The sequence below is a fragment of the Eschrichtius robustus genome, chromosome 8 (assembly GCF_028021215.1).
Source record: "Eschrichtius robustus isolate mEscRob2 chromosome 8, mEscRob2.pri, whole genome shotgun sequence".
Lineage (NCBI taxonomy): Eukaryota > Metazoa > Chordata > Mammalia > Artiodactyla > Eschrichtiidae > Eschrichtius > Eschrichtius robustus.
In genome coordinates this window covers 49,626,943-49,640,159 of record NC_090831.1, presented here as the reverse complement: position 1 = coordinate 49,640,159, position 13,217 = coordinate 49,626,943, and the positions used below count along the sequence as shown (strand labels likewise).

At 37.0% G+C, this 13,217-nt stretch overlaps 1 protein-coding gene across 3 annotated transcripts in view; it reads left to right on the top strand.

The window, feature by feature from the left end:
* Window positions 1–13,217, top strand: part of SEMA3E (semaphorin 3E) — a 260,934-nt gene that overhangs the window by 120,958 nt on the left and 126,759 nt on the right. The window contains exon 2 of one of the 3 annotated variants that reach the window (XM_068550461.1): window positions 9,247–9,281. The exons of 1 other annotated variant lie outside the window; for it this stretch is intronic. The gene's annotated coding sequence lies outside the window, so the exon portion shown is untranslated. Of the gene's footprint in view, window positions 1–9,246; window positions 9,282–11,819; window positions 11,842–13,217 lie in introns of those variants that run through there. One more of the 3 variants, XM_068550462.1, reaches the window with a different exon arrangement.

The following is a 13,217-nucleotide window of genomic DNA, read 5'->3' as shown; positions in this document are numbered from 1 at the left end:
TAGTGGTTAAAAACTGGAAAAATCTCATTTTCCATTGCATAACAGGTGTATGGGGTGTGTTGCCAGCACCTAAAGTTGGATCTCTAAAGGTGTTTTTTTTAACTTATATGTTGATTCTCTTTTCCTCATCCCCTACTTTCCTTTTTCCTCCCTCTGTTTATATAATTTTGCTACTCTAAGCTTCTACTCTCCTTTTCCCTAACCCTCACTCCATTCTTCATGGCAAGGCAAGGGAATAGTTAGTCAAGAAAAATATTCTGTCTCCTTAGAAGTGCGTTTGGTGATCATGGTGAAGTTAGTATTTTTCAAAGATAATGGTGAATTAGTATTTTTTTATGTATCCCTGGTTGGAGGGAGTATAGCAAAAGCAGCATTTCCTGGAGTATAATTACAGTTAAATCACAAAATGCGAATAGTTTTTCTTCTTCTGAACTTGGGGGTAAATAAAGTCGATGTATTTAGAATGAGCTCTGGAGGTGACAGTGCTTCATTGCTCGCTTTTCCTCCGCCTCTACAAAGCCAACTTGTTATTTAGAGCACAGAGTGTGTAAAGGCCATGGAGCAGTCTTTCATGCTCTGTCTAGCATAAGGCAGCTGCCAAAACACATGATTTGGAGCATCAGGGCCATTGCGGAAGTCCTTCCTTGTCAATGCAGATGTTCAACTTAAATGTATGCACTTGTAGACCCTGAAAGGAATAGGGTCAGTCTGTTGTAGGAACACTAATGATGTGTGGTGTTTCGTTCATTTTGATACTGACAAGAGTGCATTGAGTTTAAAGTTGTATTCCAGGAAGTAAAACTTTGTATGGAATGGATGCAGTATTCTGACAGTCACAAATTCCCCTTATACTCTGTACTATATGCTGTATGCTCTATATACTCGACATGCATACATGATGCCTATGATTGTACATTCTTACTTTTATTGCTAAAATTTATTATTGTAGTGAACTGGAAGGTACTGTTAAAATTCAGACTCTCTCAAGCATGTCTGACTTGTGTGATAGTTAAAAACAGTGTGGCAGGTGAAGAAAATATAAATTCCCTGCTATTGCTTAGACACACCACTTGTGTTCACTGATATTGAAAACTAAAATTAGGTGATGAAATATAAGAATACATTGTATTTAATGGCTATGATGTATTCTGTCTGTTCTAAGAATTTATGTAATTCATAAATTATTGCATCTACTCGAGCAAATACTATCTCAGCAATGTCAGAATCAAGAAAATCCTCTTCGTGTTAAGATTTGCTGATTATTTTTTATATTCTGAAAGATTTCAAATATCTTTATTTGTAATGTAAATATATTTTTTTCCCTAAATAATTTAGCCTTGCTGGGAATTTTTCCCAAGTACAATGAATGTTGAAAAAAGTAGAACAAAATATCTTTACATACTTTGTATCTCTGTCAAATAATATTTAAAAATTACTATAATTGTCTAAATGCCTGTTTAGAGAGAAAATATTTTCTCTTTAATGGAGAAAATATGTTTTGTTAGGAGGGAAACTCTGTGAAGCCAGGGCCCATGACAGTTTCACGCATCTGTATACCCAGAAATTAGTACTATGCATAAGAATACTTAATGAGTAAAATTACATTGACATGGAAGAAAATTAATTTATGGTTGATTGTGATATGTTATCTAAAATATCAATTTAATGATCAAAGAGAATCACTGACAACTATATAAAAACTCAGTATTTGGGAAAAAAATATATCAAATCCAATTTTTTTTAATAGTCCAGGGGTCTTGCCATTGCTCAGGTGACCAGTCTTTCCTAGAGGTACTAACTATTTCTGGTGATAAGTGTTTCTGTAGTAAACTCTAAGCATGAAGCGGATGGATTAACAATCATGGTACAGGCAAAGCTTGTGCTTCCAGAAGTACTTTGTGATGGGCGGATGATGCACGTTACGAATATCTCAAACTCTCCCCTCTTCCAAGCAGTACAGGGAGGATGGCTGAGGAGGCAGTAGGTTAAGGAAATCAGAATCACTTTCTGCTAGTTTTCTTGATAATTTGTCCTCATATTTCAGATCATCCTTAATACAGAACAACAGCTCGGTGCTCAAGGTCCCAAATACTTTGTAACAATATTTGCTTGCAATTCAGGGCAGCTCTTCTTTTCATAAGCAAAGCCCTTTATTGAGCTTAAAAAGTACGTAGACACAAAGTAAAACACCTGCAGGGCAGAAGGTTGCCTGAGAGGCCTCTGCCCCCTGCCTGGAGTAGAGAGAAGGAAAAGAAGATGAGGCAGGAAGAGGGGGAGGAGGTCCTGGGTGAGGGGAGGCTGGTGCAAACTCATTGTTTCCCAGTCTCCCATCTGACCAAGGCTGTTGCTTAGTTTAATTTAATCTCGTATTTGTCCTGGCAAGGACAAAGCACATTTCAATTAGTCAGGCTTCTGCTTGCAACGGTGGCGGGGGGCGGGGGGGGGGCGGTGGTAAGGGGTGGGGAGTGGAGTGGTAGAGAAAATCTTATGTGGGAAAAATCATTTTTCTTCAGTTTTTGCTTACCGTGTATACGCATCTATAGGAGAAAAGTGTGTGCTTGTAGGCAGGTGAAGCATCTTAAGTAAATATGATATTAAATCATTACCCAAGATAAGATTCAATTTTTCCCTGTCCCTCTTCCTAACTTTACTGTTTCTTTAAAAAAATCTTGATAAATGCAGGTGAAAGCAGCATATTTCCATTTAATTATTCACAATTTGTTACAGAATGTCCAGCTAATGATGACCGTGTAAATCTAACTTTACTTCATTAATCTTTTTTCCTCTTCAGGAAAAGAATAGGAATGTTTTTCTCCTATTGTGGCTGGGTAGTTTCCAATTAAAGAGGGAAATAGAACCTAGATTGTGCATTAATGATGATATTCCATCAGCCAGTAAAATGTATGCTTGATATTTAAAGTCAAGTTTGGTTGTAGTTACATTGGACAATAAATAAAGTTTTTGTTCTTTTTCTTCATTTTTAAGAAAACAAAATCTTTACGAAGAAAGTTATAGAGGTAGATAGTAGAAACTTGTTAAATCCTGTTTTTGAACCCTTGGTACATTTATACAAAAAATTTTCAGGAGATTTTGACAGCTTGATCAAAATAGTATGGAACTCATTTGAAACATATGTAATTGGTTAATGATATTTCAAAACCTAATTGTATGAGTTTTAAGAACACAATGTGTATTGTTTTCCCAAAAGTGTATACCAGAGTCACCCAGCTAAATCATTTCTCTTGTAGTATAAAAGTGTATGTATGTGTGTATTTTTAAAAGAAGAGCCGGTGATAGCTTTGCCATTAACGAGAAAAGCTAGCCTAAATGTGGTCTCATAGACTTTTAATCCTGTGGCAAGTTCTCCTTCTCCATAAATGATATAATTAAATTTATAGGATTTTAGAATGTGTTTGTGCAATCAACATTGAGCAATCATTGTTAAGAACTAATCTGTTTTGAAAAAAATGTGTACCTTTTTTCCTTCTAACTTAAAACATTTATGGCATCTCTGTGCTGGTTCTCCTGGGAACTCTGTGCAGAGCGTTTGGAAGTGTTGTGGAAAGGGATAATTATTCTGTCCAGGGAATTTGTCAGGGAACAGAGCTGTGGGAGATTAAAGGAGATGTGATGGTTGCAGGGGTTACAGCCTTGATTTTGAGCCAAGACTCACTATCACTGTTTTAATTGAGTCTGAAAACTAGAAAGCTGTGATGTGGTAACCACCTATTACCAGGGAGGACACAGCTAACTAATTGGAAATGAGTGAGCATGGGGCTTAACTCCAAAAACAAAGAACCAGAACAACCAAATATGAATGGCAGTTCATTAAAACAAATACTCTGATAAATAGAGACTTTCATATTATAATTGATGTGCGCCCTCCCTTTGCTATTTAAAAAATATAAATTCCTCACTATCCCTATTTCAAAGCATCTGAATAGTTTTAGCCTCTACTCTAGCTTTAGTCTTTATGTAAGAAGCTGAGTAAAATTCTTTCCATTAGTGGTGAAGCTTTGAATTAGGATCATTTTTATTTTTATGTATTAAATGAAGTTTAAAAATTATATTGACAGCATTAATGCATCATATTATATTTCTTTCTATATTACACCAAAATTAAAAAGCAGGTATAATTTACATCACATTGTCATATTCAGAGTACAGAAATAGCTTGTGTTAAGATATTTAAAATACCTTATTTACTTAATTTAGTGCAGTTGCCTTTGTATGGCTCCACTTCCTTTTCAGCACATTTCCATGTATATTCAAACCTTAGATGATAAATTACTGATTTCAAACACTATTTAATAAAACTAAGTTTTATAATAGCAAAATAATTTGCAGTTTTAAAGAAACGTGACATATATTTTGTATTCTTAATAAGCTCAAATTAATATTAAATACAAATATCTCTAAAAATAATTATCTGATTTTTTTTTCCTGTTTCCTTTCTTGAGAACTTGCAGAGTATCAGAACAAAATGTAATGCCTTTTTGAATGTAATGCCTATCCCTTTGCCTCGTCTTATCCAGTGTTTATGTACACAGTAAAATGAATGCAACTAATCCATAGCCTGTATTTCAAGAGTTCTCTAGTGTGTGAGTCCTTATAAATGGAGACTCAGATCAAACGCTTCAGCCGTAAGTAATTTCACAGTGTTCATACAGCTTCTTCAGGGTTGCCAGCCTGAGAGATCTGCTAATTATATATCCCTGTCCAAAGACTCTTCCTTTTTTTGTCCAGGAAGTGTGTTTGCTTCCTCCAAGCCCACAGTTTCGAGGGGGCAGTATAAGTATGGATTGGGGAGGGTGAAAGAAATCAGCCACTTGGATGATCACTTCGGTTAAATTAACCGTGGGAATTGAGTGAAAATGTTAGTCCTAGGAGATTTTTGGACAGATTTACTGTTATGGGCCTAAACAGTTTCTAGCATTCACCTTCTAGTTTTATATATAAGTATATATATATATATATATATATATATATAAGTATATATATATATATATATATGTATATATATATATATATTTGTATAGATACATAAATATGTATTCATTTCTTTGAGGTTAAGAAATGAAGTTAGCAAATCATGACGTTTATCTCCTGTACTGAGGTAACACTGACATAGTATGCTCCTTCCTCAGAAAATACTTTTCATGTGTTGCCACAACTAGAACGTGCGATGTTTTCTTGTTTTAATGTTGCTATTAGAGAACAGACGGGGACCTTCCCCTTGACCCTAATAACCTCAGTAGATGAATGGAGATCTCATGGGCCTATATCCTTACCCCTTAGAAGCATTCAGCTGCTGGTGGGCAGGGACTAGATCATCTCAAACCTTTTAAAAATGCTCATCTACTGAGTAGAGAACTTCAGACATGAGGAGTAACCATGAGTGTTGTTTCATACCCTTTTCTGTAGAGAATACGACGTTAGAAGCCTTTGACAGGTCTCTGTATCTTGGTGTCCTAAAGTGTCTGCTTTATTTCTCACTATAAAATAAACACGTTTAAGCCTAACCCAAAAGAAAAGAGTTTACCTCTAATATTGACGAACACTTCGTAAAATGTCCCACCACATCTTCGCAGTGCCTGAGTTAGACAGGGCCTGAAGTCTTTTATACTAGCTCAGTTTCTTACCTCAGTGCCTTACAAACGTTACAGATGACAAGAGACACATAGAGTTTATTAAGAAATCTGGGAGTTGAAAGTTGCTCCTTTCAAGATCAAACCTGTAGAACTCAACAAAGACATTTATTTTTGAGTTTATTCCCCTTTTGTGACAAATCTGAGTGATGAAGCACCATCTTTTAATACTTTCTTCCAGTTCAAATATTCAGGGCTAGCTATTGTTCAAAATATGCGATATCTTAAATATAATTATCTGAACATTGTACAAAATAGATTCATCACATGTCTTATGGTACAGATGAAGGGCATACTACTAAGTGTCAACTAATCACACCATGAAATATGTACAGACACACCTAGGAACAGCCAGCATTTGCTTCCAGCATTAATATGTTGATATAATATTCAAGTAAGGTTTTTTCCTCACCCCTTCTTGGTCTTGTGTATAATGTCAAGCAGTGATTAGTTTTAGTTTCCTCCTGTTATTGACATGATTGGATAATGACTGGAACAGTTTGGTAAATTTGGCCTCTTGGCAGTTCTTTGTAACTGACGCCCCCAAGATTGTAAAACCTGTGATTATGTGCATATGATATTTGCATCATGTCTTAATAGCTGAGCTTCAGCAGAATCATTCTACAGCAGAGTTTCTCAGTTTTTATGTTATAGTAGAATTACCTGGGGAGATTTTGAAAACATACCAATGCCAGACTGAATACACAACCCTCTCTTGGGGAAGGACCCAGGCATCAGACTTTTTTAGAGCTTCCAGGGGATTCCAGGGTGCAACCAAGAAGCAGAAACAGAATCAAAATCAGCATGAAGAAACCACCCCCCGACACTGAGCCCTGAATTTACCCTGAAAATAATGTTTTTCTGTCAGGTTGATGGACGCCAAAGTAAATTTTGACCAAATTACTTAGACTTTGGTGACACTGTTCAGACATACCCTCATGTGTCATGGAGTGTGTCTGCTCGCCTCCAGAAAACTAGGCCAAAAGTGAACAATTTCGTTCATTCTGGACTCCCTGTTTTGGCCCCATAGCAAGCTGTGTGCCTGGACCTGGAGAGCTGGCCCGTTAGGGCGACACTAGGAATAGTGTCAACCTCCACACCCCCACTGCCCCTACGCACCCTAACGTAATATCATCCCTTTTTCCCACACGAAAAACACCCCTTCTCTAGGTTCATCTAATGGTGTATTCATGCTCAACCCCGTTCAAGTGTTCAGACAAAGCTAAGTTACTAGTTGATAAAGGTTTAAGGTATAATCCCTCCCAGAGGTTCCAAAATTTTAATAAGGTCTCTTGAAAGCCACAAATATCAAAGTTGTAAAACTTTAATGACAGTAGCAACTGGGGGAGGATTAAATAATTGGACTCACAGGGCCCTCTTCATTACCCCTTTTCAAATTATACCACTTGGGCAGTTTTGCTCATTAGATTAACCCTTCTGGAAAACATTAAGCTTCTGTTCACAGTAAGTTCAGAGAACTTACTATTACCCATTCAAAAAATTTTTTTTGTCCTTTTGGTTCCAAATATGATGTCTCCTTGGTCATATAAGTAAGTAGACAGTTACATTAGAAATTAATTATTATTTTACCAAAGGTAATTTGCCACTGAAGCACTAAAAAAACACTGTATTTGCTAAAGAAAGTGTGCTAATTGATTGCCTTCAAAATTTAATTTACTCCAGATAATGTATTATCACAAAATACCGTAGATGCCATATGCACTATGCTTTATCAATGAATATTAAAGACACGAATGAGGTAACCACAGAATTTTAAATGATGCAATTGATGTTGCAGGAGTTACAGCCTCTGTTGATAATCTTGCCTTTGCCAAAGAAAACTCTGTTACCAGTTATTCACTTAGTTAATTTTTTTATGTTCTTTAATGTTTTCACTATAACTGTTTTAGCAGTTAGAAAGCATTAATAATTTAGGTAGAGTGTATATGTTTTTATTTCTTACGTGGAAAATCAAGAGGCTCTCTGAGAGCTGGAATTGGTAAGTTCTACAAAAGCAGGCTGGGACTTGATAGCTTTAAACACCTCAATATCATATCTATTAATTTATGTTATTTTTAGCAATATGAACTGTAACGAAAATGATCACCTCTTGATGTTATTTACATCAGTGTTAATTACCATTTTTCTTTTTCTCTTTCCCCTGTTGCACTCAGCGAGAGGAAATGGTGAAGGGAAAGCTTTTACACCTCCTGCTTGCCTCTGCTTGCCACCTCCCCACAACTACCTTCATATTCTTCAGTTGTCCTCTTTCTCTTTCATACACATACACAGAGAGTTCTGTTTTAAGGTGATAAATCCTAGCAGTCACTAACCACAAGCATTCTAAAAAACTGCATCATCACTTTGAAGGGTGTCTGCCAATAAGGGAGGTTAATGCCATTTGCTCCCTTCCAGTGGCAGAGGCTATCTCTGCTTGGTCATGGCAAGGAAAAGAAAATTGACCTCCTGTTCCCAATTTTATGTGGAATTTTTTTTCCCAGATAGGGGCAGTGACCTTGCCAGAAGGATCCAAGTACATGTAAAATCATATTTGACTTGATGATGGATGGCCAGTTACGTGGGTACACGCCTCTGTTCTGATAAAGTTGGGGCCTGGGGATAGGGCAGCTGCATGTTAATGCATTTTACTCTTGCCTCCAGCTGGCAGGAATGATATTGTCAGAAATTCAGTTGATTCTCAAAGGAGATGATTGGCAGTCCTATCATAAAATATAGAATAAGGACCTAATCTTGAGTTTCATGGCAGAACTTAGGTTTCATTCTTTCAACTTGCTCTACTAATAAATTGCTTGTCTAGAGCTAATTTTATACTTTGAAGTTTCTCCAATGAGTTCTATGAAAGACATTTTAATTTATCCCATAAAAATGTCTTCCAAGCTTTCCATGCTTTTTCTTATTTATCATCTATTCTCTTGCTCTTAGCATGTGGGAGGATGTTCACATTTGCCAAGTTACTTGTTTCCTGAGTAATAAGGTTTTGGCTTAAGTGATTACATTATAATTTATAAAGGTTTTGTCACAACTTTTAGTTCTTCTAATTTTAACGTGAATTCATGTTATCTCATTTTCGTAATAAGTGTGTTATACCAGTATGAAGCTAGACTATATGTGATTGATTGCTTCCCCCTTATATTTGAAGCCTATTAAAAATTATAAGAGACAGATCAATAACAATAAATTTGTTGGTTGTTTTTTTTGTTTTTTTTTTTTTACCCATAGTGATATGCCTTTTTGGACACAAGAACTCAACAGATATGAAATTGTATCTTTAGCATTAATTCTTATCTTTCCATACAGCTAGAATTAATTCTGCAGTTCTCATGGTTTGCAAAAGCTGACAAATTAAAAAATTCTAGAGAGCATCCTTTGGACACTTCTAGTTTATGTTTTCCCCAACTGGAGACAATATAGTTCATGATGTGATATAGTTTGCGAAGCTAGAAGGAACCTTAGTAATGATCCCATTCACTCCTCATCCTGCAAGTGGGGAATTTAATCTCCTGTGAATGGTATATTCAATGGTAAATTTGGGAACAATGTCTTGATTTATTTTTCTCAAATAATTTTTATTTTTCAGAACCTTATCTCCTCTAACCGATTTGAAGTTAAGAGGTATATGTTTTCGTTTTATTTACTTCTGATCTCTGTATTGTCTGACCCTCTGGGTCCCCTTTTTTTCTATTTGTTGTGATCGGATTATGTAACATAAACATGGCTGCCATGAAATCGCCTTTAGGATGAGTGAGGCGAATTATGAGAAAAGGCTGAAGTACAGGCTGAAACATTGCCAGCCTCCAAAGTTGTCTATGGCTATTTATTATGGATAAATGTTATTTGATAAATGCATGAAATATGGGAAACACCTGTAACTCTTCAGAGATGTACCTCACTGACAACCTATGACTAATCTGAGTCTGTGAAGAAACTATATAATTATACAAATTCTTTTTTTATGATCAAATATACAAAATAAGCTAAATAATATACTAGATCCAGAGATACTGACATTCACATGACGTGTGGCCTTAGGAAGTTTTTAAGTTTCTCTGTGAGCTTCTGTTTCCTAATCTGTAAAATGGGAAGCATTATCCGTTCATTGTTGCAGTGGTGTGAAGGGCAAATGAAATGATGCAAAGTGGATATTTCACACAGTACCTACCACACAAGAGCCTTTCTGTGAATGTGCATTTCCCTTCCTTCAAAGTTTCCAGAGAGAACACGGGTGGTCTTTTTAGGTACTATTTGCCTTGTGACAGGTTATAAACAACAGGGTTTTCTGGGAAGTGAATCAATGCTTATTGACGATTGCCAGGAAAGGAAAACAGAGGAAGAATTTGTTAGCAGCTTAGTCACTAAGGCGACTTCTTGTGAAAGAAAGTCATCAGTGAATTGTACACATAGCATGGGTTTGTCTTCTCTCTTCACTTTTCTCTTGGCCACATCTGAAGAGAACCCACCTACCCAGGGGGCCTATTACCTATTAAGGGGCTTCCTCCGGTTCACATGGCAGCAGCTACAGTAATTGAGGCATGTAATTTAAGAGCAAATGAGCTTTTAGTGGTTGTCCTGCATTTCCAAAACTATCAAATGATGGCACATAACACACAGCCTCATTTCTACATCAGATATACATCTACCAGTGATAGTATTTTCTTTGTCATTATCATGTGGCTGAGTAGATTCAATTTCCATTTAATTCTTGGGATATCAAAAGATTATAAAGTTGCCCTTCATTCTGCCTGGATTTGAAATTCAGTTATTATTCTATCAGTATTGACACTATGAGGAAAATGCGATGTTAAGAAAGTATCTAAATTACACAGTAGTTACTACGTTATGGTAATATGTCAGTCTGGAAACGATATATTTTTAAAGGTGCAAATGTTCAGTGTGTCAGATGATCAGATTGCAAACTCCCAGGACATCTGGAAGTCATTTTTTCTTAGAAGGAATGTTTTATAGGATTAAATTATATGGGTTGAGAGAAGGCTTTATTTTTATAAAGATGAGACTAAAGATCTTTACTAGAGGTCAAAAGAGGAGAATGTAGAGGGTGTTTAGCTGTGATGCTTTAACACCATGTCAAACCACGCACCTGTCTAGAAATGACAACTCTGTTCTTATAAAAACAACTACCAAATTAAATACTGAAAAACTCATAAAAATCTAAGGTTTAATAGTAGTAGCAACAATGTTGAAGGAATGTTTGCCTGCTGTTCTGCTACTTAGAATTGAAATTTGAGGGGTTAAGTGGAGAATAGTTCAGTATAATATATTTTAGATAAAGCTTATAAATAAATGGATGATAAAGAAATGAAGCACATTTTCCAAGGACGTATTCTCCTGCAAGCAGAGATGGATGTGGATTAACAAAAGAAATAGAAAACTATCCCAAGCTCCTGTTGGTAGGAAAACAAGGTTTTAACTTACAACACAGACTAGCTGTTTACGCTGATCATAGTAATCATGTACTTGGAAAATTTCCTATTTCACTTTAAGCCTATATGAAAAGCCTAGACAGTAACTATGTCCACTTGCAGAATATAATTAAGAAAGGCCTGTTTCTATAGGAGAAGTTTTCATTCAGTACCCTTCACCAGTAATTTATCAACATCAAAGAAAGGAGAAAGAAACCCATATATATCGACTGTCCATTACGTACTAGGAGTCATTTGATTCTTAGAGCAATTCTGCTGATTTGTTGTTATCCCCATTTTACGCTTGAAGAAGTTGAGATGTAGAGAAACTCATTCATTTCACACACCATTATGAGTGTTTACGAAACAGGTGGCTAACACTGGCCTTGGCTCTGGGGTATCACAGTGACCAAGATGGAAAATGTCACGCCTCCCGTGGCACTTGCTTCTCATCAGAGGAGGAAGAAGATACACAAGTTAAGAAAAACACAAACAAGCCAAAACCAAGTAGCATTCATGCAATATTAGAATACTAAAAGGGAGTGATGCAGCTGGGAGTGTGTAAGTGGGAACTCCGGATTCCTTAGTCTGGGAAGACTTCACGGAGACAAGGTCCAAATGGAGGGAGGAGCTGGCACTGTGGAGGTCAGAGGGAGGCACGGAGGAGGCAGGAAGAAGAGTCACGGCAAAGGTCTAAAACCCGTGCCCTGCAGCTTTGTGAGCAAGGAAGAAAGTGGAGCAACATCTGGGGTGAGGTAGGCGACTGATAGATCACGCCACACTTGGAGTTTAATCTGAGAACACTGAGAAACAGTTGGAGGGTTTCATGCAGAGGAAGGAACATCATGACCCAGTTAATTGTTTTTTAACCTCTTTATTGGGAGTATAGTTGCTTTACGATGCTGTGTTAGTTTCTGCTGTATAACAAAGTGAGTCAGCTACATGCATACATACATCCCCATATCCCCTCCCTCTTGCGTCTCCCTCCCTCCCACCCCCCCTATCCCACCCCTCTAGGTGGACACAAAGCACCGTGCTGATCTCCCTGTGCTATGCGGCTGCTTCCCACTAGCAATCTATCTTACATTTGGTAGTGTATTTGTGTTCATGCCACTCTCTCACTTCGTCCCAGCTTACCCTTCCCCCCCCCCCCATGTCCTCAAGTCCGTTCTCTACGTCTGCATCTTTATTCCTGTCGTGCCCCCAGGTTCATGAGAACCATTTTCTTTTTTTAGATTCCATATATATGTGTTAGCACATATATTTGTTTTTCTCTTGCTGACTTACTTCACTCTGTATGACAGACTCTAGGTCCATCCCCCTCACTACAAGTAACTCAATTTCGTTTCTTTTTAAGGCTGAGTAATATTCCATTGTATATATGTGCCACATCTTCTTTATCCATTCATCTGTCGATGGACACTTAGGTTGCTTCCATGTCCTGGCTATTGTAAATAGTGCTGCACTGAACATTGTGGTACATGACTCTTCTTGAATTATGGTTTTCTCAGTATATATGCCCAGTAGTGGGATTGCTGGGTCATATGGTAGTTCTATTTTTAGTTTTTTAAGGAACCTCCGTACTGTTTTCGATAGTGGCTGTATCAATTTACATTCCCACCAACAGTGCAGGAGGGTTCCCTTTACTCCACACCCTCTCCGGCACTTATTGTTTGTAGATTTTTTGATGATGGCCATTCTGACCTGTGTGAGGTGATACCTCATTGTAGTTTTGATTTGCATTTCTCTAGTGATTAGTGATATTGAGCATCCTTTCACGTGTTTGTTGGCAATCTGTATGTCTTCTTTGGAGAAACGTCTGTTTAGGTCTTCTGCCTATTTTTGGATTGGGTTGTTTGCTTTTCTGATATTGAGCTGCATGAGCTGCTTGTATATTTTGGAAATTAATTCTTTGTCCGTTGCTTCGCTTGCAAATATTTTCTTCCTTTCTGAGTGTTGTCCTTTCGTCTTGTTTATGGTTTCCTTTGGTGTGCAAAAGCTTTTCAGTTTCATTATGTCCTCTTTGTTTATTTTTGTTTTTATTTCCATTTCTCTAGGAGGTGGGTCAAAAAGGATCTTGCTGTGATTTGTGTCATAGAGTGTTCTACCTATGTTTTCCTCTAAGAGTTTT